Below are 27941 nucleotides of genomic sequence, written 5' to 3' on the forward strand. Positions count from 1 at the left end.
GGTAAAAAGATCATTTTTGTGGAAAAAATGTTTTTTTTATTTTCACGGCTCTACGATATAAACTTATGTGAAGCACTTGGGGGTTTAAAGTGCTCACTACACATCTAGATAAGATCCTTGGGGGGTCTAGTTTCCAAAATGGTGTCACTTATGGGGAGTTTCCAGTGTTTAGGGACATCAGGGGCTCTCCAAACGAGATATGGCGTCCGATCTCATTTCCAGCCAATTCTGCATTGAAACAGTCAAACGGCGAGCCTTCCCTTCCGAGCTCTGCTGTGCGCTCAAACAGTGGTTTACTGCCACTTATGGGGTATCGACGTATTCAGGTCAAATTGCACAACAACTTTGGGGGGTTAATTTCCCCTGTTACCCTTGGGAAAATAAAAATTTGGGTGCCAAAATATCATTTTTGTGGAAAAAATATGATTTTATATTTTAACGGCTCTACGCCACAAACTTCTGTGAAGCACTTGGGGGTTCAAAGTGCTCACCACACATCTAGATAAGTTCCTTGGGGGGGTCTAGTTTACAAAATGATGTCACTTGTGTTATGGAATAATGAATAATGACAGAATAAGAATCCATCAATACTGATGGTTTATTGTACATACATGGTTTTTATAATTGCATATAGAAAGGGATGGTTAATTAATTACCATGTGGTCAAGCTCCTCTGTTATTGGTTATATAAATATATATGGAATATTGTGATTAAGGCACATATGAATGCTGATTAAGCAACTAAAGTGTAACTGTCGGCTTTTTTGTAATTAGGCCAAAATTGAGACATCAGCTCCGGACATCTGGTGTTCAGTTCCTCTTTATGTCTGGAAAGTCCCAATACATGTCTGGTTTGTGAGTATATATGCAAGTGAGATTTATATGAAATATACAGTATATATATATTTCCATCACGCTTGTGGCACATCAGGGGCTCCTCAAACGCGACATGGCGTCCGGTCTCAATTCCAGCCAATTCTGCATTGAAAAAGTCAACCGATGCTCTTTCCCTTCCTAGCTCTGCTGTGCGCCCAAACAGTGGTTTACCCCCATATAAGGGGTATCAGCATATTCAGGAGAAATTGCACAACAAATTTTGTGGTTTATTTTCTCTCTTTACATTTGTCAAAATAAAAAAACTGGTTCTGAAATAAAATGTTTGTGAAAAAATTTAATTGTTCATTTTTTCCTACCACATTGCTTCAGTTCCCGTGAAGCACGTAAAGGGTTAATTAGCTTCTTAAATGTGGTTTTGAGCACCTTGAGGTATGCAGTTTTTAGAATGGTGTCACTGTTGGGTATTTTCTGTCATAGTGTTGTAAAAATGAGAAATCGCTGGTCAACTTTTAACCCTTATAACTTCCTCACAAAAAAAATTTGCTTCCAAAATTGTGCTGATGTAAAGTAGACATGTGGGAATGTCATTTATTAAGAATTTTTTATTACATATCTTTCTGATTTAAGGGCATAAAAATTCAAAGTTTGAAAATTTCAAAATTTTCTCCATATTTCCGGTTTTTTCATAAATAATCTCAAGCCATATCAAAGAAATTTTACCACTAACATGAAGTACAATGTCACGAAAAAACAATCTCAAAATCAGTGGGATCCGTTAAAGTGTTCCAGAGTTATAACCTCATAAAGTGGCAGTGGTCAGAATTGTAAGGCTATGTGAACAAGTTGCGGATTTTGCTGCGGATCCGCAGCGGATTTGACGCTGCCGAACTGCAGCTGTTTTCCATGCGTTGTACAGTCTCATGTAAATGTATGGAAAACAAAATCCGCAGTGCACATGCTGCGGAAAAAAACGTGCAGAAACGCAGCGTTGTTTTTTCTGCAGCATGTCAATTCTTTGTGCGGATTCCGCAGTGGTTTACACCTGCTTCTCATTAGGAATCCGCAGGTGTAAAACCGCAGGTGGAATCCGCACAAAAAACGAGGTAAATCTACGGGTAATCCGCAGTGTGGTTTACCTGCGAATTTTGCAAAAACAGTGCGGAAAAATCCGCACACCAATCCACAATGTGTGCACTTAGCCTAAAAATTGACCTGCTCATTAAGCTGCAAATTGGCTCTGTCACTAAGGGGTTACATATGTAGCAGTAATTTTTCCTTTTCCCATGGAAATTTTCAAAAAGATTTTTTTAGGGACCTATCCAGGTTTGAAGTGACTTTGGAAGTTCTATATATTGGAAACCTCCCAAAAGTGATACCATTTTAAAAACAGCACCCCTCGACATATTGAAACTTCTGTCAGGTAGTTTATTAACCCTACAGGTCATTTTCAGGAATAAATGTTGCTAACTCTGAACAGGTCACTATAGTCGGCAGACTCTAAGGCCGGTATTTGGTCATAAATTGCCATGACAGACATCAGGACCACACAATCATGATCTCAGGGTGATAAAGAGGAAGCCCCCACTCTCTGTTAACAGTTTATATGTTGTAGTCAATTTTGACAGCAGCATTTAAGAGGTTAAACAGATATGGACGGTGCCAAAACTGATAATCGCTAATGCAGCAAGTTGTTAGCTATTGTGTACAGCTGAAAGCTGCTGGATTGTCACCTGTGTAGGGATGCTATTCTCTTATATCCCAGGTCAGTACAAAGACGTATTGTCGGTCATTATTAAGGGGTTATTATTATTTTAAATAAATTATCACATAATATTGAGAATTACTGTATGTGTGTTGACTAGCCGCTGCTGCTAATACGTGTTACAATAGTGCTTATTGTAATAAGTATTCTTATTTGTAGCAGCTAATCAAAACTATGTATATAATTTTCTGCCTTTTCTAAAGCTTATGAAAAAACAGTAAATCATACTGCTCCAGTTATTCAGTCCTTGTACCTTAATTAACAGCTCCCAACACAGTATGATGAGTCCACAGTCCACCCACACAGTATGATGTCCCAACAAAGCCCCCTCATAAAGTATTATGTCACCACCACACGGCGCTCCATGTAGTATGATGTCCCCACACATCTCTTCATGCAGTATCATGCCTCCACACAGTACCTTATACAGTGTGATATTCCCACATAACCCTCCATGCAGTGTGATGTTTCCACACATCCCTCATGCAGTGTGATGTCTTCACAAAGCCCCTCATTCAGCATGATGTTCCCACACAGTCCCGCATGCAGTATTATGGCCCCACACAGCCCATTACACAATATGATATCCACACACAGCCCCTTACACAGTATGATGTCCTTACACAGCCTCCCATGTGGTACAAGGTCCCCACATAGCACCCCATGCAGAGTGCTATACCTATGTAGCTCTAGGGCATAACAATCACGGTAGCAGATCGGGACTGTGCGGGTGGCCACTGGCGCCGACACCAGTGAAAATTTCAGCTGGATGTGCATCTGAGGATGCACATTCAGTTGAAATGCATTGTGGTGCAGAGACTCGCCGAGACCCGCAATAGAACCTGCCGGCCAATGAGAGGCCAGCAGCTTACATTGTCATGCAAGTCACTGGCAGCGCATGGCAGTGACATAATGTGCTTCCCATTGCTTGCAGGCTGAAGTCATCTGCCAGCTACAGAAGAGGACAATGCATGTCGTGGGAGCTAAGGAAATTGAGTAGAAACGCTTATTTTTTAAATTGTGTTAAAGAACAGCAGTAGAACAGAGGACATATATATCAGGAAGGGCCCAGGATGGGAGACATATATATCAGGATGGGGGGACATGTATACCAGGATGGGCCCAGGATGGTGGACATATATACCAGAAAGTGAGACATAGATGCCAGGAAGAGCACAAGATATCGACTTATATACCAGGATGGGGGACATATATACCAAGATGGGGGACATACAGTATATACCAGGAAAGCGGGCATATATACCAGGATAGGGCCAAAAATAAGGGACATATATACCAGGATGAGCCAAGATTGGCCCAGGATGGGGTACATATACACTAGAATAGGGGGCATATATACCAGGATGTGTCCAGGATGAGCGACATATACATTAGGATGAGCCCAGGATGGGGGGAATACAGTGTAAAAAATAATTATTTGATACATTGTTGATTTTGAAAGTTTTCCTACCTATAAAGAATGGAGTGGTAATTTTTATCATAGCTACACTTGAACTGTGAGAGACAGAATCTTAAAAGAAATCCAGAAAATCACATTGTATGATTTTTATATAATTAAATTACATTTTATTGCATGAAATAAGTATTTGATCACCTTCCAACCAGCAATAATTCTGCCTCTCACAGACCTGTTAGTTTTCTTTAAGAAGCCCTCCTACTCTGCACTCATTACCTGTGTAAATTGCACCTGTTTGAACTCGTTACCTGTATAAAAAACACCTGACCACGTACTAAGTCAATCACACTCCAACCTCTCCACCATTGTCTAGATCAAAGTGCTGTCTAAGTACACTAGGTACAAAATTATAGATCTGCACAAGTCTGGGATGGGCTACAGAACAATAGGCAAGCAGTTTGGTGAGAAGGCAACAACTGTTGGCACCATTATTAGAAAATGGAAGAAACACAAGATGACTGACAATCTTCTTTGGTCTGAGGCTCAATACAAGTTCTCATCTTGTCGGGTAAGAATGATTGTGGAAAGGTCAGGAATCAGCCCAGAACTACACGGGAGGACCTGGTCCGTGACCTGAAGAGAGCTGAGACCACAGTCTCAAACATTACTGTTAGTATACACTAGTCCGTCATGGATTAAAATCAGCAATGCAGGGCACACAAGGGCTCACTGCTCACGCCAGCACATGAACAGGTTCACTTGAAGTTTGCTAATTACCATCTGAATGATTCAGAGGAGGCATGGGTGAAGGTCATGTGGTCAGAAGAGACTAAAATAGAACTTTTTGATGTCAACTCCACTCGCCATGTTTTGAGAAAGAAGGATGAGTACATCCTCAAGAACACTATCCCAACTGTGAAGCATGGTGGGAGAAACATCATACTTTGGGGGTGCTTTTCTGCAAAGGGGACATGGATGTGGTCATGTATCGTGAGATTTAGCCAGCAACCTCCTTCCCTCATTAAGAACATTGAAGATGGGTCATGGCTGGGTCTTCCAGCATGACAATGACCTGAAACTCACAGCCAGGGCAAGTGAGCAGTGGCTCCATGAGAAGCATTTCAAGGTCCTGGAGTGGCCTAGCCAATCTCCAGACTTGAAACAAATAGAAAATCTTTGGAAGGAGCTGAAACTCAACATTGCCCAGCAACAACCACGAAACCTGAAAGATCTCTAGAAGATCTGTATGGAGGAGTGGGCCAAAATCCTTGCTGCAGTGTGTAAACTTGGTCAAGAACTGCAGGAAACATCTGACCTCTGTAATTGCAAACAAAGGTTTTTGTGCCAAATATTAAGTTCTGTTTTCCAATGCATCAAATACTACAAAAAGGGGGAGAGAGGGCCAACACATATGTCTTTGTAGGATTTAGAATGCTACAAAGACCCATACATCTGACCAACATACAGGGGACCCAGGTTCATATTTTGCACTGGGATCCATTAGACTCTAGTTATGCCATTGTATAGCCCCCATGCAGCATGATGTCCTCGCACAGCCCTCCAGACAGTATATTGTCACTATACTGCCTCCCCACAGTATGATGTCCTCACACAGCCCTCCATGCAGAATGAAGTCCTTACACAGCCCCTCAAACAGTATCACATATCCACACAGCCACCACACCTCCCAATTCAGCATGTTATCTTCACAAAGCCCTCCACAGTTTTATGTCCCCACACAGCCCCCATACTGTATGATGTCCCTACACAGCCTACCATGCAGCATGATGTCATCATACAGCCCCCCATGCAGTATTATGTCCCCTTACAGTCCCTCATGCAATATTATGTTCCCACACAGCCACCCATGCAGCATGATGTCTCCACACAGACTCTTACACAGAATGATGTCCAAACACAGCCCATCATGCAAAATGATGTCTCTCTCCACTCAGCCAGGTACACAGTATAATGTCCCCACACAGCCCCTTGCACAGTACGATGTCTTTACATAGCCTTCCATGCAATACAAGGTCCCCACAAAGCCTCTCATGCAAAATGATATCCCCACGAAGCCCCTCACGCAGCATGATCTCACACAGCCCTTCACACAGTTATCCCCATAACAGCCCCACACACAGTAAAATGTCTCCACACAGCCCCCATGAGTATTATGTCCTCACACTGCCCTCCACAAAGTATATTGTCCTCACACAGCTTCTCAAGCATTATAATGTCCCTACATAGCGCCCATGCACCATGAAGTCCTCATGCAGCCCCCACACAGTATGATGTCCTTACACTGCCCTCCACACAGTGTGATGTCCCTACACCCCCCAAGTATTAACAATAAAAAAATCTACTCACTTAACCCCTTTTCACCAATGATCTGTTCCAGTCTGTCGAGTGTACTTAGGCACAGTGGTTGACCTGCCTTTTAGGCTGCAGATATTGGGGAAATTGAGATGCTGGGTGGAGGGTGGCCACGTGGTACAGGTCACCTATCACAGTTGACAGCTCCTTGGCTATCTTGGTCAGCGGTCTGGATAGGAGCAGCTAAAATACCACATGTGGCCAATGGCTTACACATTGCCCAGGTCTACCCTGGCAGTAACTCGTGAACTTGCTAGTGCATGATTCAAGATTGTTCCTGGGTGAACTGATTTTTTTATTATAATCTCTAACTGAAAATAATTTTTACATGGTAATTTTTAGGTATAATGACATACCAATATTGCGCCTTTTTACGATCCTATGCTCTGATAAATAACTTGACCTGAAATATTTTTTTTTGTGATTTAACCCCATTGCCCCCAAGCCTGTTTTTTTTCCTCATGACCATGCCAAATTGTACAATTCTGACCAATGTTATTTTATAAGTTTATAACTCTGGAACGCTTCAATGGATCCCACTGATTTTGAGAATGTTTTATCATGACATATTGTACTTCATGAAAGAGATAATATTTGTTTGATAAGACTTGCATTTATTTGTGAAAGTATTGCAAACTTGGCAAAAAGTTTGCAATTTTCAAAATTTTAATTTTTATGCCCTTAAACAAGAGAGTTATATCACATAAATTAGTTAATTAATAACATTTCCCACATGTCTACTTTACATCGGTATCATGTTTGAGACATAATTATTTTGTTTGTAAGTTAGAAGGGCTAAAAGTTGATCAGCAATTTCTCAACAAAATTTACAAAAACCTTTTTCTTTGAAGTGATTTTGGGGGCCCATATGACAGAAAGTACCGAAATGTGACACCATTCTAAAAACTGCACCCCTCATAGTCCTCAAAATCACATTCAAGATGTTTATTAACTCTTCAGATGCTTCACAAATTAATGCATTGTGGAAGGAAATAATGAACATTTTATTTATTTTTCAGAAAAATTTAACTTCAGTGCCAAATTTTTCATTTTTGCAAGGGTAACAAAAGAAAATGGAATGCAAAATTTGTTGTGCAATTTCTTCTGAGCATGCAGATACCCCATATGTGGGGGAACACTACTGTTTGGGCGCATGGCCGGGCTTGGAAGGGAAGCAAGCACAAAAGAGCATACGCCATGTAACGTTTGGAGAGCCCCTGATGTGCTTAAACAGTGAAAACCCCTCACAAGTAACCCCATTTTGAAAACTATACTCCTCATGGAATGTATCTAGATGTGTGGTGAGCACCTTTAACCCTCAGGTGATTCACAGACATTTATAACATAAACCTGTGAAAATGAAAAATCAATTTTTCCCACAAAAATGTTTATTTAGCCACAATTTTTATATTTTCACATGGGTAACAGGAGAAAATGGACCCTGAAATTTGTTGTGTAATTTCTCCTGAGTATGCAGATACCCTTTCTGTGGGGGAAAATTACTGTTTGGGCTCACGGCATGGCTCAGAAAGGAAGGAGTGACGTTTTGGAATGCAGACTTTGATGGAGTGGTCTGTATGAGTCATGTCACTTCTGGAGAGCCCCAGATGTTCCTAAACACTGGAAACTCCCGACGAGTGACCCCATTTTGGAAACTAGACCCCTCAAGGAATTATCTAGATGTGTACTGAGCACCTTGAACCCACAGGTGCTTCACAGAATTTTACAATGTTGAACTGTGAAAATTAAAACATTTTATTTTTTCCACAAAAATGTTGTTTCACAAGGATAGCAAGAGAAAATGGACCCCAAAGGTTGTTGTGCAATTTCTCCTGATTACACCAATACCCCATAAGTGGTCAAAAACTACTTTGGAGGCACAGTGCAAAGCTCAGAAAGGAAGAAGCGCCATGTTAAAGTTTGAAGGTTTTGCTGGAATGGTTTGAGGGTGCCATGTTACATTGGCAGAGCTCCTGAGGTGCCAGAACATCGGAAACTCCCCAGAAGTGATCTCATTTTATAAACTACACCCCCAATGAATTCATCTAGGGTTGCAGTGATCATATTGACACCACAGGTGTGTCATAGAATTTTATACCATTGGGCAACAAAAGAAAATAATCACATTTTTACCACGAAAATTTTGTTTTAGCCCCAGATGTTTCATTTTCACATGGAGAAATGGGTAAAAATGGCACCGAAATTTGTCCCATAATTTTTGCTGAATGTGGAAATACCCCATATGTTTCTGTACAGTATTGCTTAGCCACATGGCAAAACTCAGGATTGATTTGCCTCCTGGAGAGCAGAATTCCTAGAATAGTGTGCAGACAACATACAGTTAGGTCCATATATATTTGGACAGAGACAACATTTTTCCAATTTTGGTTATAAACATTACCACAATGAATTTTAAACAAAACAATTCAGATGCAGTTAAAGTTCAGACTTTCAGCTTTCATTTGGGGGTATCCACATTAAAATTGGATGAAGAGTTTAGGAGTTTCAACTCCTTAACATGTGCCACCCTGTTTTTAAAGGGACCAAAAGTAGTTGGACAGATTCAATAATTTTAAATAAAATGTTAATTTCTAGTACTTGGTTGAAAACCCTCTGTTGGCAATGACTGCCTGAAGTCTTGAACTCATGGACATCACCAGACGCTGTGTTTCCTCCTTTTTGATGCTCTGCCAGGCCTTCACTGCGGTGGTTTTCAGTTGCTGTTTGTTTGTGGGCCTTTCTGTCTGAAGTTTAGTCTTTAACAAGTGAAATGCATGCTCAATTGGGTTGAGATCAGGTGACTGACTTGGCCATTCAGGAATATTCCACTTCTTTGCTTTAATAAACTCCTGGGTTGCTTTGGCTTCATGTTTTGGGTCATTGTCCATCTGTAGTATGAAACGACGACCAATCACTTTGGCTGCATTTGGCTGGATCTGAGCACACAGTATGGCTCTGAATACCTCAGAATTCATTTGGCTGCTTCTGTCCTGTGTCACATCATCAATAAACACTAGTGACCCAGTGCCACTGGCAGCCATGCATGCCCAAGCCATCACACTGCCTCCGCCGTGTTTTACAGATGATGTGGTATGCTTTGGATCATGAGCTGTACCACGCCTTTGCCATGCTTTTCTCTTTCCATCATTCTGGTAGAGGTTGATCTTGGTTTCATCTGTCCAAAGAATGTTCTTCCTGAACTGTGCTGGCTTTTTTAGATGTTTTTTAGCAAAGTCCAGTCTAGCCTTTTTATTCTTGATGCTTATGAGTGGCTTGCACCGTGCAGTGAACCCTCTGTATTTACTTTCATGCAGTCTTCTCTTTATGGTAGATTTGGATATTGATACGCCGACCTCCTGGAGGGTGTTGTTCACTTGGTTGGCTGTTGTGAAGGGGTTTCTCTTCACCATGGAGATTATTCTGCGATCACCCACCACTGTTGTCTTCCGTGGGCGCCCAGGTCTTTTTGCATTGAGGAGTTCACCAGTGCTTTCTTTCTTTCTCAGGATGTACCAAACTGTTGATTTTGCCACTCCTAATATTGTAGCAATTTCTCGGATGGGTTTTTTCTGTTTTCGCAGCTTAAGGATGGCTTGATTCACCTGCAAGGAGAGCTCCTTTGACCACATGTTTACTTCACAGCAAAACCTTCCAAATGCAAGCACCACACCTCAAATCAACTCCAGGCCCTTTATCTGCTTAATTGAGAATGACATAACGAAGGGATTGCCCACACCTGCCCATGAAATAGCCTTGGAGTCAATTGTCCAATTACTTTTGGTCCCTTTAAAAACAGGGTGGCACATGTTAAGGAGTTGAAACTCCTAAACCCTTCATCCGATTTTAATGTGGATACCCTCAAATGAAAGCTGAAAGTCTGAACTTCAACTGCATCTGAATTGTTTTGTTTAAAATTCATTGTGGTAATGTCTGTAACCAAAATTAGAAAAATGTTGTCTCTGTCCAAATATATATGGACCTAACTGTATACAAAGCACTTAAGTGCCAGAAGAGCAGAATACTCCCCTCCAGCGACCCCATTTTTGAAATTATACCCCGCGGGAATTGATCTACAGGTGCAGTGATGATATGACTCCACGAGTGTTTTCCAGAAACAAGCAGCATTGAATGTTGCTAAGTGAAAATTGCCATTGTAGTGCCCAGTACATTGTATTGCCCAGTACATTATGCCCAGCTCTTGCTTCTGGAGACATGCACCCATAAATTAGGCGGGCTCTCATCGCTACATAAATGCCAAATATATGGACGCTAAATGCGGAGGGAGGGCGGCATTTTGACTTGGGAGTGCATTCTTTAGGGCCGGTAAGGAACCATTGAGCTTTTCCAGATCATTTGCAATACCAGTAAGGTAAATGCAGCAAAAATGCCACGAGTGAACATACCCTTGTATGTTCACTCGTGGCATTTTTGCTGCATTTTTTATACGTTTTTTATGCACATTTTCAACTCTGTTTCACAGTACTAGCAAAGTCTATGAGATTTCAGAAATTTTCTTTTTCTTTGTCTTCGGTATTTTGTTCTTTGCTTGGATTTTGCAGAATAGAGCATGTCACTTCTTTCAGTGTTTTTTTCAGCATTTTTTCAGCGTTTTTCACCCATTGAAAGTAATGGGTGGTGAAAAATGCTAAAAAACGCAGATATCAGAGTTTTCTGTGTTTTTCTGTGCCAAAACCTTATGAAGTAGAATATGATTTTTTTGTCACTAAACTTTATCAGCAGTCACAAGAGACCCATGTAGATTGACAAAAAAAGCAGCAAAAAATTCACAAAAAATGCAGCAAAAATGCAACAAAAATCCAAGCAAAACCTGCATCTTCTTTAGAGCAGATTTTTGCAACATGTGAACAAAGCCTAATGTGGAAGCCCCCTATATTTCTTTTAGGAACTTGCTTTTTCTGTGGATTGTTTTGAAGCTTATGTTGGGGTCATTTTACGACTTGATTGAGATGAAACCTTGGAGGGATGCATTCACAAAAATGAGGCAACAGAGATACTCTGGACTCCTACTGGCCTCTGCTCAGTGGTTTCCTTTTCATAGGGGAAGAAAACTGTGGTCGACCGTGCTTTTGCCTAAAAATACGGACACTGCCGGGTCATAGATCAGGTTTTTATGTTTGGCTGCTGTCACAGACTAAAAAACACTTTTTATTGCGAAAACTAGCTTTTGCATTGCCATGTTTTGAGAGTGATTTTTTTTACTTTTGCTAACAGAGTCTTGTGGAGGGTTGCCTCTTGCAGGATGAGTTGACGTTTTATATTGGTACCATTTTCTGGCAAATAACGTTTTTTGTTCGCTTTCTATTCTGATTTTTGTCAGGCAGAATAAACAAAAACCAGGAATTCAGGAATTTTTTTTATGTCAATCCGTGTGTTGTAAAAGATAAGGCAGCTTTATTCTTTGGGTCAGTCCGATTACAGTGATACCTCATTTATATTTTTTTGTTATGTTTTGTCGCTTCTACACAATGCAATTACCGTATTTCATAGAAAAAAAATCATTATTTTTGCATTTTTGTATTCTGAGAGCTATAACTTTTTTATTTTTCCACTGATGGAGCTGTATGGCGGCTTGATTTTTGCGGGACAAGATACTGTTCTCAGCTATACCATTGTTTATATATTTGTCTTTTTAATCGTGTTTTATTCCACTTTTTGTTCGGCGGTATGATGAAAAGGAATTGTTTTTGGCCCTGTTATTTATTTATTTTTATTTTTATGGTTTTACTGAAGTGGTTAACTAATGGGACAGTTTTATGGGGTGGGTTCTTCTGGACGCAGCAGTACCAAACGTGCACTTTTTTATTTAATTTTTTATATAAAAATACAAATTTATGGGTACAAAATATTTTACTTTTTTTTTATTTTACGATTTAAAAAAATGTTTTTACAATTCTTTTCCCTTTGTTTCAACTTTTTTACTTAGTCCCTCTATGGGACTTTCACTTTCACGTGCCTGATTGCTGCACCAGCATTGAAATGCTTTATAATTGTCAGTTTTGCACTGACACACAAGCTTGTTAGACCTTGTACTGACCATGGATTAGCAAGCTTGCTAGCCTGGCGACCCAGATGTCACCATGATGACCTCGATTCACCATGGCAATGATCGGGCCCCCACGATGACGTCTTGGGGTTGCCGATTGGAGGGGAGAGAGAGCTCCCTACCTCTGTCTCTGCACTCATAATCTATAAAGATGACATGCCCAGTACAGTTCTATTACCTTTAGAACACTTGTAATTCAGCTTTACAGGACCTACTCCTTTGCAGTCCGAGTTGAGTCCCCCCCGACTTTTAGTAGCAGCCAGCCCCCTGATAGTGTTTCTTTCACTGCAAGGTTACTAGCAGTGCATTGTCCGCCACCCAAAATTGGATGCAGAACCTGAATGGAGACCAACTAACTGCAAGAAGGGAACTCCAGAGTTGGAATGATGTTTTATATAAACCTGCAGATTAGAGGGCAATTTAGTAATATGGCTGAATGAGATGTATGAGATACTGGCCAAAAAATTGTTATGCGACCCTTACTATCTTCCAAGCAGAACTGGTCTCCTTCCTAGAAAGGGCACGTTCAGAAGATATCATTTCCAAACAGATGCTCGAGATGATCCGGACACAAGATCCCAGCTTACCTACTTTCTACTTCATCCCAAAAATCCATAAGGATCCACTCAACCTTCCCAGCTGACCCTTTGGAGCAGGTAACGATGGCCTATGCGAGGTGGTTTGTGACACACTAAACCACTTTCTTAAACTTCTGGTGGCGACTCTACCCTCATACATCAACGACACAACAGCGGCACTGGACAGATTAGATCGCATGCACCTGATTGAAAATATGCTCATGCTTACAGCAGATGTAGAGTCACTGTATGCCTCCATCGGGCACTCTGATGGCTTGACAGCAACTGCTTAGTGCCTTAAGAATAGTAACATTGAACCACAGCTGATTGAGTTCCTGCTTATCCTTCTGGAGTTTATATTAACACACAATTGCTTTATTTTCCACAAACAGATCTATCTTCAATGACAAGGAATGGCCATGGGGGCATTTTGCGCATCGTCATACGCCAACCTCTTTTTATGGGCATGGGAAAGAGAAATCTTCTCCTGCAGCACAATACAAGGATGCTGTCGGATGTCGTTCCTGCTGTCACAAGGATGGACTGTGATTCATCGAAACATTGACTTTCAATTTTTTGCCAATCAAGATCTGGACTTTAATACAGTTCCATTGTACATACTGTGACCATAATGTGCATTTGATGACTATGCTTGTTTGGTAATTTATCTCCCACAAAAGCTTATTTAATATATATGGGCTTTGTTTATATGTCTTTACGCATTGTGCAGCGTATTCTTGGTTTTTGCACCTCTACATTATTACTCACATTTTAACATTTTCTTATTCTTTTAGTTTTGGTAGTGTGCTTTGTACCATGAGTATTTCACTCCCACACTCTCACTCACAGCTTCCATCCACCACATCGTTCACTGCCTCTTAATTAGTGACAGAGTAAAATCAAATACTCACCTCTCCTCCTTCCCCACAGCTCCATGCTCCTCAGCATTTTCTAGCTCTCTGCACAGAGGGCGTTCTGCAGTGACGACATTGTTCCCTCTGCACTGAGACGTCACAGAGTCAGAAGATGCTGACGAGATCAGGGTAACGTGGAATGGGGAGAGGTGCGTATTTGAGAGGAGATGGGCCTGTGCCAGGGTTGGCATTGGGGTCTCTCATCTCATGGGCCCAATAGCGTGACCCTCCGTTCGTCCAGGGCCCTGGGACTTGCCATGGGTGTGCCGATAGGTGATGCCGGCCCTGCCGGAAGATGTGGTATGATGAGACCATGTCCTGTATGGTCAGACATGTCCATTGCACAGTACATAGCAAGGGCACATGTATAAGATTATCTCAGCACAGGGACATTCTTTAACACTATTGTGGAAATTATTATTATTCCAAGATTTATTGATGAAAATGTACTTTGTTCGTGGGAAAACCCATTTAATGTTGTATCTAATAATATAGGGGACATACTGTGAGTAGGGTTGAGCGAAACGGATCGTTCATTTTCATAAGTCGCCGACTTTTGGCAAAGTCGGCGTCTCATGAAACCGAGCCGATCCCTGTGTGGGGTCTGCCATGCGGTACGCGACTTTCGCGCCAAAGTCGCATTTCAATTACGCTAAAAGCGCCATTTCTCAGCCAATGAAGGTGGACGCAGAGTGTGGGCAGCGTGATGACATAGATCTCAGTCCCCACCATCTTAGAGAAGGGCATTGCAGTGATTGGCTTGCTCTCTGCGGCGTCACAGGGGCTATAAAGGGGCGTTCCCGCCGACCGCCATCTTACTGCTGCTGCTCTGAGCGTAGGGAGAGGTTGCTGCAGCTTCTTCAGAAGCAGGGATAGTGATAGGCAGGGTACATAAAGCTACAAACCGCTTGTGCTGTAGCGATATCCACTGTCCAACACCACCTTTTGATTGCAGGGACAGTGGAAGCTACATTTTTTTTTCCTCAGCGCTGTAGCTCATTGGGCTGCACTAGAAGGCTCCCTGACCCTGATAGCTGTGTTGCTGTGCCTGTGTGTACGCCGCTGTGCAAACCAACTGCTTTTTTCAAAGCACAAATCCTGTTTTTCCTTCCTTTCTGCACAGCTATCTTGTGTGTTTGTCCACACTTTTGTGTGCAGCAGTCCTTTTTATAGCTGCCTGCCATACTTTTCTGAGATAACTGCAGGGAGATAAATATTGGCAAGTCTGCCTCCGTGCCATTGCTGTGTGTGGTATCTGTCTCCCATTGTGTGGCACCGAAAACACTGTGTAATACTTGGCCTTTTTTTGGGGGGGGTGGGTACATTCTCCCTTTTCCAAAAAAAAAAATTAGTGGGAGATAAATATTGGCAAGTCTGCCTCCGTGCCATTGCTGTGTGTGGTATCTGTCTCTCATTGTGTGCCACCGAAAACACTGTGTAATATTTGGCCATTTTTTTTTTTTTGCTAAATTCTCCCTTTTCCCCAAAAAAATTAGTGGGAGATAAATATTGGCAACTCTGCCTCCGTGCCATTGCTGTGTGTGGCATCTGTCTGTCATTGTGTGGCACCGAAAACACTGTGTAATACTTGGCCTTTTTTTTGGGGGGGGTACATTCTCCCTTTTCCAAAAAAAAAAATTAGTGGGAGATAAATATTGGCAAGTCTGCCTCCGTGCCATTGCTGTGTGTGGTATCTGTCTCTCATTGTGTGCCACCGAAAACACTGTGTAATACTTGGCCATTTTTTTTTTTTTTGCTAAATTCTCCCTTTTCCCCAAAAAAAATTAGTGGGAGATAAATATTGGCAAGTCTGCCTCCGTGCCATTGCTGTGTGTGGCATCTGTCTGTCATTGTGTGGCACCGAAAACACTGTGTAATACTTGGCCATTTTTTTTTTTTTGCTAAATTCTCCCTTTTCCCCAAAAAAATTAGTGGGAGATAAATATTGGCAACTCTGCCTCCGTGCCATTGCTGTGTGTGGCATCTGTCTGTCATTGTGTGGCACCGAAAACACTGTGTAATACTTGGCCTTTTTTTTGGGGGGGGGTACATTCTCCCTTTTCCAAAAAAAAAAATTAGTGGGAGATAAATATTGGCAAGTCTGCCTCCGTGCCATTGCTGTGTGTGGTATCTGTCTCTCATTGTGTGCCACCGAAAACACTGTGTAATACTTGGCCATTTTTTTTTTTTTTTTTTTTGCTAAATTCTCCCTTTTCCCCAAAAAAAATTAGTGGGAGATAAATATTGGCAAGTCTGCCTCCGTGCCATTGCTGTGTGTGGCATCTGTCTGTCATTGTGTGGCACCGAAAACACTGTGTAATACTTGTCCATTTTTTATTTTTTTGGGTACATTTTCCCTTTTCCAAAAAAAAATTAGTGGGAGATAAATATTGGCAAGTCTGCCTCCGTGCCATTGCTGTGTGTGGTATCTGTCTCTCATTGTGTGCCACCGAAAACACTGTGTAATACGTGGCCCTTTTTTTTTTTTTGCTAAATTCTCCCTTTTCCCAAAAAAAAATTAGTGGGAGATAAATATTGGCAAGTCTGCCTCCGTGCCATTGCTGTGTGTGGCATCTGTCTGTCATTGTGTGGCACTGAAAACACTGTGTAATACTTGGCCATTTTTTTTTTTTTTTGGGTACATTCTCCCTTTTCCAAAAAAAAAATTAGTGGGAGATAAATATTGGCAAGTCTGCCTCCGTGCCATTGCTGTGTGTGGCATCTGTCTGTCATTGTGTGGCACCGAAAACACTGTGTAATACTTGGCCATTTTTTTTTTTTTTTGGGTACATTCTCCCTTTTCCAAAAAAAAAATTAGTGGGAGATAAATATTGGCAAGTCTGCCTCCGTGCCATTGCTGTGTGTGGCATTTGTCTGTCATTGTGTGGCACCGAAAACACTGTGTAATACTTGGCCATTTTTTTTTTTTTGGGGTACATTCTCCCTTTTCCAAAAAAAAAAAAATTAGTGGGAGATAAATATTGGCAAGTCTGCCTCCGTGCCATTGCTGTGTGTGGTATCTGTCTCTCATTGTGTGCCACCGAAAACACTGTGTAGTACTTGGCCCTTTTTTTTTTTTGCTAAATTCTCCCTTTTCCCAAAAAAAATTTAGTGGGAGATAAATATTGGCAAGTCTGCCTCCGTGCCATTGCTGTGTGTGGTATCTGTCTCTCATTGTGTGCCACCGAAAACACTGTGTAATACTTGGCCATTTTTTTTTTTTTGGGTACATTCTCCCTTTTCCAAAAAAAAAAATTAGTGGGAGATAAATATTGGCAAGTCTGCCTCCGTGCCAGTCCTGTGTGTGGCATCTGTCTCTCATTGTGTGCCACCAAAAACCAGTGTGTGATACTTGGCCATTTTTTTTGTTTTTGGGTACATTCTCCCTTTTCAAAAAAAAAAAATTAGTGGGAGATAAATATTGGCAAGTCTGCCTCCGTGCCATTGCTGTGGTTGGCATCTCTCTCTCATTGTGTGCCACCGAAAACCACTGTGTAATACTGGGCCTTTTTTTTATTTTTGGGTAAATTCTCCCTTTTAAAAAAAAAATAATTTGTGGGTGATAAATATTGACAAGTCTGCTTGAGTGCTGCTCCTGTGTGTGCCATATGTCTCAAATTATTGGGGCACAGAAAGCCTAGTGTGTAACATTGGGCCTGATTTTCCTTTCAGTGTCAGGCACCTATAAAGGTATATATAAATCCTACAGAAGTTTGAGTTCACCTTATAAGTTGTTTTACAGTAACAAATAGCGTTACTTTGGTTACGTTTTGCAAACAATGAGGAAGTCTAGTGGAAGAGGTCGTGGCCGTGGGCGGTCATTGTCAGCTGGTAATGATGGTAGTGGTGGTGGAGCATCAGGTGGTCTTGGTAAAAGCAGTACAGCACCTAAGTCTCGAGTTGTTGAGCCAAAAACGTCGTCTGCCTACACAAGGCCTCGAACGCTCTCTTTTCTGGGAGTAGGAAAACCACTTTTGAAGCCGGAGCAGGAGGAACAAGTATTGGCTTTCATTGCTCACTCTGCCTCTAGCTCTTTCGCCTCCTCCTCGGAAAGTGCCAAATGTCAGAGCAGTGCATCATCAGTGGATGCTCCCGGTCAGGAACAAGTCGCTTCCTTGTGTCCTTCACCCAGAACAACAGTGAAGGATGCGTCAGTCGACACAACAGGTTACTCCATGGAGCTCTTTACACATACCGTTCCTGGGTTAGACAGTGAAACAGTTAACAGGCCATGCCCATTAGAAGTTGAATCGGACATAGAGTGCACAGATGCACAGCCACAGCCAGATTACTATGCTGTTCCTTTGACTCAGACCAGAACATTGCCCTCGCAGTGTACTGAGACAGAATCAAACCCAGCGGAGACTATGGTGCCCCGTTACGAACGCTATACCACCGGCTTACACGGTGACACAGACGAAGTTGCACACGACATAGAAGAGGAGGTCATAGATGACCCAGTTGTTGACCCCGATTGGCAGCCATTGGGGGAACAGGGTGCAGGCGGCAGTAGTTCAGAAGCGGAGGAGGAGCCGCAGCAGGCATCAACATCACAACAGGTTCCATATACCGTGCCCGTATCTGGCCAAAAACGCGTGGCAAAACCAAAACCTGTTGGAGGACAGCGTGGCCATCCGGTTAAAGAAGCTCAGTCTGCAATGCCTGAAAAGTTATCCGATAGTAGAAAGAGTGCAGTCTGGCATTTTTTTAAACAACATCCAAATGATCAGCGCAAAGTCATCTGTCAAAAATGTTCAACTACCTTAAGCAGAGGTCAGAATCTTAAAAGTCTAAATACAAGTTGCATGCATAGACATTTATCCACCATGCATTTGCAAGCCTGGAATAACTACCAAATGTCCCTAAAGGTTGCAGCACCCTCGGCCAATGAAGCTAGTCAGCAACGCTACATCCCTTCCCTCACTGTAAACCCACCATTTCCCGCACCACCGGCAGTATCTGTGCAGCTTTCGTCGCCAGGCCAAAGCAGTCAGGGAATCACCAGGTTTGCAGTAGGAAACACTGCATGTAGGGCACCGGCAAGAATACCATTTCCAACCCTCTCTCACTCACCCATGTCCACCGGCACCACCGCTAGTTCCACGATCTCCAGCTCTCCAGTCCAGCTCACCCTACATGAGACTCTTGTTAGGAAAAGGAAGTACTCATCCTCGCATCCGCGTACACAGGGTTTGAACGCCCACATTGCTAGACTAATCTCATTAGAGATGATGCCCTACCGGTTAGTTGAAAGCGAAGCTTTCAAAGCGCTGATGGACTATGCTGTACCACGCTACGAGCTACCCAGTCGGCACTTCTTTTCTAGAAAAGCCATCCCAGCCCTCCAACAGCATGTTAAAGACCGCATCGTCCATGCACTCAGGCAGTCTGTGACTACAAAGGTGCACCTGACAACAGATGCATGGACCAGTAGGCATGGCCAGGGACGTTACGTGTCCATCACGGCACACTGGGTGAATGTGGTGGATGCAGGGTCCACAGGGGACAGCAATATTGGGACAGTTTTGCCTAGTCCACGGTCAAGGAAAGAGTTGGCTGTAGGCGTTTGCCCCCCCTCCTCCTCTTCCTCCTCCTCATGCAGAAGCGAGAGCTCGTCCACACACCGCAGTCGCACATCCACTCCATCCGCAGCTGCCACTGTTGCACACCAGGTGTGCCATTATGGGACAGCTAGTGGCAAGCGTCAGCAGGCTGTATTGGCAATGAAGTGTTTGGGCAACAACAGACACACCGCGGAAGTTCTGTCCGAGTTCTTGCAGAATGAAACTCAGTCATGGCTGGGCACTGTACATCTTGAGGCAGGCAAGGTTGTGAGTGATAACGGAAGGAATTTCATGGCTGCCATAGCCCTTTCCCAACTGAAACACATTCCTTGCCTGGCTCACACCTTAAACCTGGTGGTGCAGTGCTTCCTGAAAAGTTACCCGGGGTTACCCGACCTGCTCCTCAAAGTGCGCAGACTTTGCTCGCATATCCGCCGTTCGCCCGTACACTCCAGCCGTATGCAGAACTATCAGCGGTCTTTGAACCTTCCTCAGCATCGCCTAATCATCGACATTTCAACAAGGTGGAACTCCACACTGCACATGCTTCAGAGACTGTGCGAACAGAGGCGTGCTGTTATGTTTTTGTGGGAGGATACACATACACGGGCAGGCAGTTGGATGGCAGACATGGAGTTGTCAGGTGTGCAGTGGTCGAAGCTACAAGACCTGTGTCAAGTCCTTCAGTGTTTTGAGGAATGCACACGGCTGGTTAGTGCAGACAACGCCATAATAAGCATGAGCATCCCCCTAATGCGTCTGCTGATGCAAAGTTTGACGCACATAAAGGAGCAGGCGTCTGCAGCCGAGGAAGAGGAAAGCCTTGATGACAGTCAGCCATTGTCTGGTCAGGGCCGTGTAGAGGACGCGGTAGCGGGCGAAGAGGAGGAGGAGGACAAGGAGGATGATGGGGATGAGTACTTTTTGAATGAGGAAGCTTCTCCTGGGCCAACAGAAATTAGTGATGTTGCAAGGCTGGGTTCTGTTTTTTTAAGGGAGACAAGTGACGTAGATTTGCCTGTAACAGCCCCTCCAACCAGCACAACCGCAGATTTGACAACTGGAACTTTGGCCCACATGGCAGATTATGCCTTACGTATCCTCAAAAGGGACACACGCATTATTAAAATGATGAGTGATGACGATTATTGGTTGGCCTGCATCCTTGACCCTCGCTATAAAGGCAAATTGCAAAATATTATGCCACATGAGAACCTCGAACAAATATTAGCAACCAAACAAGCTACTCTTGTAGACCGTTTGATTCAGGCATTCCCAGCACACAGCGCCGGTGATGGTTCTCAGTCTCACACAAGCTGCAGGGGGCTACATGGCAGAGGTGTTAGAGGTGCACAAATCAGAAGTGGCGTTGGACAGAGGGGTTTTCTGACCAGGTTGTGGAATGATTCCGCAATGACCGCAGACAGGACAGGTACTGCAGCATCTATTCAAAGTGACAGGAGACAACATTTGTCCAGTATGGTTACTAACTATTTTTCTTCCCTTATCGATGTTCTCCCTCAACCGTCATTCCCATTTGATTACTGGGCATCAAAATTAGACACCTGGCCTGAATTGGCAGAATATGCGTTGCAGGAGCTTGCTTGCCCAGCAGCTAGTGTGCTATCAGAAAGTGTATTCAGTGCTGCTGGTTCAATATTAACCGAAAAAAGGACTCGTCTGGCTACCCAAAATGTGGATGATCTCACCTTCATTAAAATGAACCACTCCTGGATTTCAAATTATTTTGCCCCACCTTTCCCGGCTGACACCTAGCTTTCCTATAAAAAGGTCTTGCTTGTGGACTGGTCTTACTGAGTGTTCCAATCTGTTAATTTGCAGCAGCTGTTTGTCCAGCATACGACATGTTTACACCTCCCCCAATGGGAAAAATCCCCCCACGGGGCCGTTGTCTCGCCACTTGGCGCAAGCACCCGTTACAGTGCTGATTGTCTGAAGAGGTGGGTGTGCCCGCTTTTGGTCGACGGCACTGCCACTGGGTCCCTCATAGTACAATGTAGTGTCTCTGGCGGTGGTGGTGCGCACCCAACGTCAGACACACCATTGTAACATGAGGGGCCCTGGGGCGGTACCGCCGGCCACAAGAGAGTTCCCCCCCCCAGCTCAAACTGTGCTCCACCACGTGCAAAATTATCTCGCACAGCTCCACCAATGTTTAGTCTATGCACTGACATCATTCAATGCCTGGCACTGACAAACAATACCAATTTGTTTGCATCTATGATGCTAGTTAAAGTAGTCTGGGTTAGTAAATACTAATTTACTGCCAAATTACTTTGTCATAAACTCTGCAGTTGAGCCCACCCCTGTACCTAAGCATGACACCCTTTTTTTACTTGTAGTTGTTTTGCGAGACATTAACATCTATTTATTTTTTTGGAGTACTAACTGTTTCAGACACTCCTTGCAATACTCCTCCACTGACCACAATGCTGCCTGCCTGTGCATCCATGTAACCGATATAAAACTGCCATGAGCCTATTGTTTGTTATTTTAGGCCTTTGATAGCCTGTCTGCGGTCCCTACTTGCATTACTCCTCCACTGACCACAATGCTGCCTGCCTGTGCATCCATGTAACCGATGTAAAACTGCCATGAGCCTATTGTTTGTTATTTTAGGCCTTTGATAGCCTGTCTGCGGTCCCTACTTGCATTACTCCTCCACTGACCACAATGCTGCCTGCCTGTGTATCCATGTAACCGATGTAAAACTGCCATGAGCCTATTGTTTGTTATTTTAGGCCTTTGATAGCCTGTCTGCGGTCCCTACTTGCATTACTCCTCCACTGACCACAATGCTGGCTGCCTGTGTATCCATGTAACTGATGTAAAACTGCCATGAGCCTATTGTTTGTTATTTTAGGCCTTTGATAGCCTGTCTGCGGTCCCTACTTGCATTACTCCTCCACTGACCACAATGCTGCCTGCCTGTGTATCCATGTAACCGATGTAAAACTGCCATGAGCCTATTGTTTGTTATTTTAGGCCTTTGATAGCCTGTCTGCGGTCCCTACTTGCATTACTCCTCCACTGACCACAATGCTGCCTGCCTGTGTATCCATGTAACCGATGTAAAACTGCCATAAGCCTATTGTTTGTTATTTTAGGCCTTTGATAGCCTGTCTGCGGTCCCTACTTGCATTACTCCTCCACTGACCACACCAATGCTGCCCGTTTACCCCTGGAACCTATTTTACAGTGCATAGAGCCTATTTTTTTATTTTATTTAATATTAATAAAGCCATGATGGACTACGCTGTACCACGCTATGGGCTACCCAGTTGACAATTCTTTTGGGAGAAAAGCCATCCCACCCCTCCACCAGCATGTAAAAGACCGCATTGTCCATGCACTATGTCAATCTGTGAGTCCAAAGGTACACCTGACAACAGACACATGGACCTGTAGGCATGGCCACGGAAGGTTACGTGTCCTTTGTGGCGCAATGGGTTAATGTATTGGATGCATGGTCCACACAGGGGACAGCCTGGTAAGTCTGTCTGCAGTCCCTAATTCAAGTTGTCCTCAAATGAATAAATCTGAGCTTCAACCTTCTGGCTTTCATTAAGTGCTGTTGTTTAAAAAAAAATTGGTGTTTAGGGCCTACTAACGGTGTCTGCCCCTCCCTGGTGTTGACCTCAACTGAATACAGCTGAGCTTCAACCTTCTGGCTCTCATTAAGTGCGGTTATTTAAAAAAAAAAATGGTGTTTAGGGCCTACTAACGGTGTCTGCCCCTGCCTGGTGTTTGTCCTCAACTGAATAAAGCTGAGCTTCTACCTTCTGGCTCTCATTAAGTGCTGTTTTTTTTTTAAAAAAAGGGTGTTTAGGGCCTACTAACGGTGTCTGCCCCTCCCTGGTGTTTGTCCTCAACTGAATAAAGCTGAGCTTCTACCTTCTGGCTCTCATTAAGTGCTGTTTTTTTTTAAAAAAAGGGTGTTTCGGGCCTACTAACGGTTTCTGCCCCTACCTGGTGTTTGTCCTCAACTGAATAAAGCTGAGCTTCTACCTTCTGGCTCTCATTAAGTGCTGTTTTTTTTTTTAAAAAAAAGGGTGTTTAGGGCCTACTAACAGTGTCTGCCCCTGCCTGCTGTTTGTCCTCAACTGAAAAAAGCTGAGCTTCTACCTTCTGGCTCTCATTAAGTGCTGTTTTTTAAAAAAAGGGTGTTTAGGGCCGACTAACGGTGTCTGCCCCTGCCTGGTGTTTGTCCTCAACTGAATAAAGCTGAGCTTCTACCTTCTGGCTCTCATTAAGTGCTGTTTTTTTTTTTAAAAAAAGGGTGTTTAGGGCCTACTAACGGTGTCTGCCCCTCCCTGGTGTTGACCTCAACTGAATACAGCTGAGCTTCAACCTTCTGGCTCTCATTAAGTGCTGTTATTTAAAAAAAAAATGGTGTTTAGGGCCTACTAACGGTGTCTGCCCCTCCCTGGTGTTTGTCCTCAACTGAATAAAGCTGAGCTTCTACCTTCTGGCTCTCATTAAGTGTTTTTTTTTTTTAAAAAATGGTGTTTAGGGCCTACTAACGGTGTCTGCCCCTCCCTGGTGTTGACCTCAACTGAATACAGCTGAGCTTCAACCTTCTGGCTCTCATTAAGTGCTGTTATTTAAAAAAAAAAAGGGTGTTTAGGGCCTACTAACGGTGTCTGCCCCTCCCTGGTGTTTGCCCTCAACTGAATACAGCTGAGCTTCAACCTTCTGGCTTTCGGCCTATAGTATCAGATATTAAACTGCATTTGGCCTTCAACTTTGGTTACGGCCTACTAACGGTGTCTGCCCCTCCCTGGTGTTGAGTCTGACCTCAACTGAATACAGCTGAGCTTCAACCTTCTGGCTCTCATTAGGTGCTGTGTTTTTAAAAATTGGTGGTTAGGGCCTACTAACGGTGTCTGCCCCTCCATGTTGTTTGTCCTCAACTGAATAAAGCTGAGCTTCAACTTTCTGGCTTTTGGCCTACAGTAGCAGATATTAAACTGCATTTGGCCTACTAGTGTGGTTGGGCCCTTAAAACAGTGTCTGCTGCTCTTGGGTTTGCTACTCCACTGAACAAAGCAATGCCGCCTGTTTAGTCCTGTTACCAATTTTGAACTGCATTTAGCCTACTTTATTCTTTGGCCCTATATCTGTTTCCTCCTCATCCTGCCCATTGCCCAGCCACTGCTAGATGAGGCTGCTGGTACATTGACCTAGACCACTACATTCCCCTTGCACTCTACACAGCCAGAATCTGACCCTGCTGAAAGTAAGGTTCCCCTTCCCGCATGTTATACCACCTTACACAGGGACAAAGAGGAAGGTGCAGATGAAAGTGCAGGTTCCTTCATCAGGTGGGGGGGGGCATACTCGTTGGCAACGTCACGGGCACAGGGCCCCTCAGAGTACGCAAAAGTGTCGCTGCCGGTGGGAGGCGCCCCCGCCGTGCAAACACACCGCTGTACTTTGAGGGGCCCTGTGCCAGTGCCAATGCGAACGAGTGGGCCCCCCCTGCTTGCTCAGGATCACAGCACTTGCAACGTTGAAATACTTACCTCTCCCTGCTCCACCGCCGTGATGGAGTCCACATTTCCTGGGCCCACTAAAGCCTTGAACCAGCCCTACCCCCCACAACTTTTGCCAAATGACCCCCAATTTCCTATGCCCAACTATTATTATAAAGTTAATTTAGATTGACAAGCTTCAGAAACAAGAATGGATGTTTTTGGCATTAAAATGGGCACTGTAGGTGTTTTCCTGGCCTCCACGCACTGCCGACTATGCTTCCCCATTGACTTGCATTGGGTTTCGTGTTTCGGTCGATCCCCGACTTTTAGCGATAATCGGCCGACTGCACTCGACTCGACTCTGGACAAAGTCGGGTTTCACAAAACCCGACTCGATCTTTAAAAAATGAAAGTCGCTCAACCCTAACTGTGAGTAATAAAGAAAACAGCACGGGAAGGTCAATGACTATAACTGCAATTTTGATATAGTAGTATTTTATTAAAATCTTGTCTGAATTGGTATACAGTATATGGGCTTGTTCAAACACTTCATTTTTGCCATGATTTTGCAGCACCTTTTTTGCCCAAGAAAAAACACAGAATTTTACTGTAGCGGCAAGGTGAATGAGATTTCTGAACTCTTGTGAACATGCTGTTTATTTCTCCTTTGTAGATTTGAACCTTCAAAGCATTTTTTTACATCTATAGCTTGGAAGTGTTTACAGCGTTTACAGCGATTACAGAGTTTTGATGTGTTTTTCACCTATTCAAATGAATGGGAAGAAAGCATCAGCTAAAAACGCATAAAACAGCACAGAAAAATTGTTGCAAAAATATGTGTATTTTACGCAGCGTTTTTCCTGCCAACACTCAGATTTTAACAGCAGAAAAATCTGCTGCAAGTACTAAACGTGTGCACGAAGGCTATGTCATAACCATTTGAAAGACACAATTCCATTTTTCCAATCATTCAGCCCTTGCATTGATGACAGAAGGTGCCGCGCGCACAACCACCCCCAGCTTTTCATCTCCAACCATTGCTGATGGTAGGAGTGTAGCAATCCTCCTGATTGTCACTGCTCACAATGGACCACTTAGGTTGGGGCTACACGGCAATATTATCTTATGACAGATTGCAACACTGGATGCAATGATTAACTATAGTGTTGCGTTGTGACCTGCGACACAGTCGTATATGTTTCTAGGTGTGTTGGATTATCGGTAGCTGGTCACAAGTCACACCAACACACGGCAATGTCCGTCACACCTGACGTGCAACTAGCATTTCACTTGTCTGCAACTTGGCAGCAAAATCAAATATCTAGTATGGAATCCTGGCAGTAAGTCACGGACAGTTGCACTAATGATTTTGTTGTGAGAATTACTGCCGTGAAACATGGGCAGTCTTAACCATAAGGCTAACATACTTCTGAAGCCCCAGAAGCCTCATGCCTGTGCATAGCCCACCCATGTGCTCTACATATACTTCCTATATATTTCCAAGCAATTATGTATTATTTTTGGTTGAGCAAAATATAACAATTCTTCCATGCTATTTTACTGTACAAGAGCTCAAGGACAGAACATGTACATCTGCAGGCGATCCACAAGGTGGCGCACTAGTCCTCTCTGTGCTGTGACGTCTGCTCTATCAGCTTTAGTGCTGAGAGCATAGCTGAGCTCCCTGGTGGCTCGCCGTGATCGTATAGTGGTTAGTACTCTGCGTTGTGGCCGCAGCAACCTCGGTTCGAATCCGAGTCACGGCAGGAGTGAAAGTCTCCTAACACGGCAAGTGGGGAGTGTTTTTATAGTCAGTGCATCGCCTCTAATTCCTGTCCTTATGCATTTTGTGCGAATTGTATTCACACTGTTATTGTACATAGCAAACAGAAAGATGGAGGTGACCACATTTAACTCTTTCACTGCTGTATGTGCTTCTTTAAGACTTATTGCTTTCTTTCTGCACTATTTCCATTCAATATTTTCTTTACCCACATAAATATTATCCTTTACTCATATGAAGAATATATAAACAGTATATATATCTAATATATAAAGCTGAATGTATGTATGTATGTCCGGGATTGGCATCTGAACCGTCGCAGCTACAGCCACAAAATGGGCTATGTTGTGAGGTGAAATTTTAACCCCGCGCTTTCCAATTCACCAAACAATTTTGCCCCTATCTACATAATGGGGAAAAAGTGAAGGGAAAAGTGTTGGAGGTGTCGCAGCTACAGCCACAAAATTTTGCACAGTCACATGTCTGGACCCTGAGAGCGTCAAAGCTATGTTGTGAGGTGAAATTTTAACCCCCCGCTTTCCAATTCACCAAACAATTTTGCCCCTATCTACATAATGGGGAAAAAATGAAAGGAAAAGTGTTGGAGGCAAATTAACAGCTGCCAGATGTGAACAAGGGGGACTTAAAGAATGACAGCGATGGCGCTAAAGAGTATATACTGTATAGTTGCTAAGGTGGGGCCCCGACATGGGATAATCACCACACCACCACGGGGATATGAACACACACACAAAATGCGCCACACACTACCACGTGCTCGAACACATATACCACCCTCAGCGCACATTTCACCACACATACACCAACCTCGCCACATAAAAGTCGAAACACAAAAGTCGCCGCTCAAAACTCGCCACGCGCAAAACTCTCCACATGCAAAACTCGCCACACGTGCAAAACTCACCTCATGGAAAACTCGCCACACGCAAAACTTGTACACGTGGAAAAATTGCCACACGCAGAAAAATTGCCACATGCACAAAAGTTGCAACACATGCAAAAGTTGCCTCACACAAAACTTGCACATACTCAAAAGGCACCACACATAAAACTCGCCACGCGCAAAACTCGCCATGCACAAAACTTGCTGCACACAACTTGCTACACTAACCTGTCACATGCAACTCGAC

General features: G+C 43.4%; 1 long non-coding RNA gene and 1 other non-coding gene across 3 annotated transcripts in view; both read left to right on the forward strand.

Annotated features, from left to right (window-relative positions):
• LOC143812503 (uncharacterized) overlaps positions 1-14168 on the forward strand; it is a 68735-nt gene extending 54567 nt beyond the window's left edge. For both annotated transcript variants that reach the window (XR_013223600.1, XR_013223610.1), the window contains exon 3: positions 13424-14168. This is a non-coding gene — a long non-coding RNA (uncharacterized LOC143812503). The remainder of the gene's footprint in view (positions 1-13423) is intronic.
• Positions 14169-26701: 12533 nt separating this feature from the next.
• Positions 26702-26773, forward strand: TRNAH-GUG (transfer RNA histidin (anticodon GUG)). Its single transcript has one exon. It is a non-coding gene; the product is annotated as a tRNA-His (tRNA).
• The last annotated feature ends 1168 nt before the right edge of the window (positions 26774-27941 follow it).

Source organism: Ranitomeya variabilis, chromosome 1 (assembly GCF_051348905.1).
Source record: "Ranitomeya variabilis isolate aRanVar5 chromosome 1, aRanVar5.hap1, whole genome shotgun sequence".
NCBI classification, from domain to species: Eukaryota; Metazoa; Chordata; class Amphibia; order Anura; family Dendrobatidae; genus Ranitomeya; species Ranitomeya variabilis.